This window comes from Coffea eugenioides, unplaced genomic scaffold (genome assembly GCF_003713205.1).
Source record: "Coffea eugenioides isolate CCC68of unplaced genomic scaffold, Ceug_1.0 ScVebR1_2488;HRSCAF=3521, whole genome shotgun sequence".
Lineage (NCBI taxonomy): Eukaryota > Viridiplantae > Streptophyta > Magnoliopsida > Gentianales > Rubiaceae > Coffea > Coffea eugenioides.
The window spans coordinates 25498-29599 of record NW_020862980.1 but is presented as its reverse complement, the minus strand read 5'-3'; the positions used below and the strand labels follow the sequence as shown (position 1 = coordinate 29599).

Genomic DNA, 4102 nt, shown 5'->3' with positions numbered 1-4102 from the left:
CTCGAAGATCTAATGATAAATTTCTATCCTCAGCGGGGAATTCATGCTCAAGGTATGATTCTCCCTTATTCCTGCTATAAATCCCACTGCCTGACGTTAAATGTGCCTGCCTGTCGGTTCTTACTGATAGGGGTGGTAGTATGAATAAATGGTTCATAATTGATTTTGACTTAATAGATGGTGGATGAAATTTATCCAATCCATTTAGATTCATTTAATAAATGGATGTAAATGGATGGATCTAAATGGATTAAATAAAAACCAATTATCCATTTAAATAATTCTATCAAGACCAAAGCAGTATCAAAATAAGCATGGTGAACACAAATTCCTACAAATCACTTGCTCACTAAAGTGCAAGTTAGATAGCTTCAGAATTCTGTTTTAAGAGTATTCTTCTTGATACTCTTGAGATCACACTGAACACAACTAAAGAGCCAACCACTTAAAAAGGATTTACATATTTACACAGGAGCCCAAAAAAAAACACAAAACATAATTTCAAGCAAATAGGAGTCTAGCTCAAACACAAATTCCCAATCCCAAAGCCACTGGAAAAAATGATGATAGCCATGCAAGATATTAAATATTTCTCACTAGCTATTGCGTCTAAATAGAGTTGGCAAATATTCGACAGACAGGACGAGAAGGCGTCTGTAGTAACCACGAGTCTATGCACTGAACATGGAAGCTGTGGTTGCAAATGGGCAGCAATTTGCAAACTTCACCTATCTTGAAGCCCTCCAAGCACACAGCACATTCCTTGTGGGGATTTTCTTCCTTGTACTGGAAGATGAGTATTTATAGAAATGTCACATGCATATTAGCTATTTGTGAGAATGACTGTTTGAAAGATGAGTTTTATAGTTGGGTTCTCTACCTAGGATTGAGTTGAAAAACATGCAACAAGAAATATATGGTTTTTAGTCATTTCCTTTCCATTTCTTTTATTTGGTTTTTAAGTAAATGGATATATATGGTTTTTATGGATAATCCACATAAATCCATTTAATTTAATGGTTTTATTTTGGTCAACAATTTAAAACCAATAGTATAAATGGATAATCCAAATCCATTTAATTATGGATTATATGGATGGATAAATGGATCTCAATCCAAATTGCCACCTCTACTTACTGATGCTTGTACACTTGTGCCATCAGACTGATCAAGGAAAGAGGAAACAAGCCTATGATTTTGATGCGAGGAATTATTGGAGCTTTAGAAAGCTACTTTTTGCCGTTTGAAGATTGTGGCTGCATGATATAGCCCTAATTATCAAGCAATTTTCTTATTTATATTTATGATTTAATATACTGATTTTGGGGTGGGGGTGGAGGAAAGGATGTTTTGCATTTGTGGTGTTTGTTGGGCCAATGGTGCTCTTTTGTTTTAGTGGGTTCTGAGGAAAATAAAACTTGAACTTTTTATGCTGTAAGTTAAAAGTAAAATAGGTAAACTTTACGTGATTTGATTAGTCCAAAGCAATATTTTCATTTTACTAATGAAACTAATCGGATTATGTCTCAACATAATTTTCATCTACATAATAAATAAAGGGATCAGGGCCGTAATAAAAGGATTTTTCTAGCGAATGTCTAATAAGCATTTGTTAATTTACCTAAATCACATCCGACTTACTAATACAAATGCTATCAATTATTACCATGTAATGAACAAGCACAAGGTTACCATGTAATTATTACCAAGGTTCACTACAAGAAAAAAGGTCATTAGTGACAACATTTCCTAGTGATGACAAAAAGTCGTCACAAAATGAGGTTGTTTAGTCAGGACATTGAAGGTTGTCACAATTAACTCAAAGCAACTAAGTTTTCAGTGACAACCCTTAATTGTCGTCACAAAACTACTTCGCGCCATGGACTTGGAAGGCGTGAGTTTTGCGATAGTGACAACTTGACAAAAGTCGTCAATAATTCTATCTCTTTCTCGGACAACTTTTCATTTTTATCACTGTTTATATTTAGTGATGACCAATTTTTGTCAGTAAAACTATAGCGTAGTTAGTGACAACAAAGTATCATCACTAACTTGAACATCTCCAATGCAATTATTTAAATGTGAGCCTCAATATTAATTTGGTGATTTATTAAATTAGTCATAGTTACTCAAATTATAATAGGTCTTTAACTAGAAAAAATTAATGAAAGTTTCTAGTGATAACAACTATATAAACTATTACAACTTGAGAAAGAGTATATTTATGAGTTGTTTGAATTTAGCAAAAAATTTTCATCCATTATAATTTTTAATAAATATGTTAAGAAGTAGTGATTAGAAATATATTAGTAAATTTAAATAAAAATTGAAGCTAAAAGTTGACTTGGATTGTCTTGATTCATTAGTACCAAAAATTTGTTCAAACTAAAAGTGAAAAAAATGGCGCGGGTACTATACACTAAGAAAAGAAACCACTCTTACTCCCCACATCCAGACTTCTATACTCCTCACACTCTCAATCCCTCAGTCAAAGCCTTTATTCTCAACCCCCTTTATTCATTTCCCAAAACCCAAGCAGTAGCTTGCAGCTGTTGCTGTCGTCAAAGATGCAGATCTTCGTGAAAATCCTGACGGGGAAGACCATCACCCTTCAGGTGGAGTCTTGCAACACCATCGACAATGTCAAGGCCAAAATCCAGGACAAATAAGGCATCCTTCCGGACCAACAGCGCCTAAATCTTCGTCGGCAAGTAGTTGGAGGATGGTCATATCCTAGCCGACTACAACATCTAGAAGGAGCCAAAAGGAGTCCACGATCCACCTCATCCTCCGTCTCCATGGTGGCTCCAAGAAGCGCAAGAAGAAGACCTACACCAAGCCCAAGAAGAAGAAGGTCATGCTTGCCGTCATCTTGTTCTACAAGGTCGATGACTTCGGAAGGGTCCAGAGGCTCGGGAAGGAGTGCCGTAATGCTGAGTGTGGCGCTGGCACTATTGCGGCAAGTGTGGCCTAACCTATGTTTACCAGGAGGCCGACGGTGATTGAGGGAAATTCTCTCCCCCTTTTTTATAAACTTTATTGTTACTAGTCTAATTGAACATTAGCAGCATGTTCTTATTTTGAAGATTTTTTTTTTTTATTGGTTTTGATATAAAAAAAAAACACTCTCAATCCTCAGTTCGCACTTTCTAAAGAAAAAAGAAAACAAACACTCTTTTTCACAAACTCTGGACTAATTGTGCATTCAACGCTGAAAGGGATTGATGTGCTCTCCACCAACTCTCAGGTAGGTCCTCTCATGTCTCTCCCTATTTCCGTAATTTTTTCCCCAATTAATTTGCCCTAAATTTTTTCCCCAAATATTTTTTTGCATCTCCTTCTGGTAGTTTGAGTCATGGATTTAATCATCTCCTTCTGGTAGAACTATTTGATCTATAGTTGCAATTGCTTAAGTTACTTTTGTACAACCATGGGATGTAGACTTGATCACCCAATTCCATATGTGATTCACAGTGACAAGATTCAATGGGTTTATATGCGGGTGCAGTTTTGGGTTGGGACTAGGTGGGGCAAAAGCTGATGCCTAACTGGATGGTGGTGGAGGAAGTGGAAGAGAGCAAGGAGGTGATTATGATATGATGTTGCTATGAGTGGCTGCAGGTGAGAGAAATAGTGGGTTAAGTGGTACTAGGTGGAGTGGGAACTGGGGAGTCATTAGTTGATTATCTATGTGGCTGAGCGAAGAGATAATACATTAAAGTTTAATTTTCAAAATTTCCAGAAAGCTTCAAATTTTGCTTGAAACCAAGCTAAACTAGAACAACCCATTAAAGCACCTACAAAAAACGATTCTTGAAAGGGGTTCTTCGAAATTATTTGGTTTTTTTTTAATAAAAAATCAAAGCACGAACTACTGGCTCTCAATTAACAAGCTTTATTAATTAGTAATAGTACTAATAATTATATTTATATATATGGTATACATGCTGTTACAATTATTTAATGAAATGGCATAGAAAAGATTTGAGAGGTGGGAGGTGTGATTGGATGAATTTTGTGGTCTGTTTGAAGCTTTGGTCTTTGCTGGTAGACCAAATATATAGGCTGGTAGACCAAATATATGTCTACTGAACTTGTTTTA

At 35.8% G+C, this 4102-nt stretch overlaps 1 pseudogene; it reads left to right on the top strand.

Moving 5' to 3' along the window:
* Nucleotides 1–2506: 2506 nt before the first annotated feature.
* Nucleotides 2507–3012, top strand: LOC113756789 (annotated as a pseudogene).
* The last annotated feature ends 1090 nt before the right edge of the window (nt 3013–4102 follow it).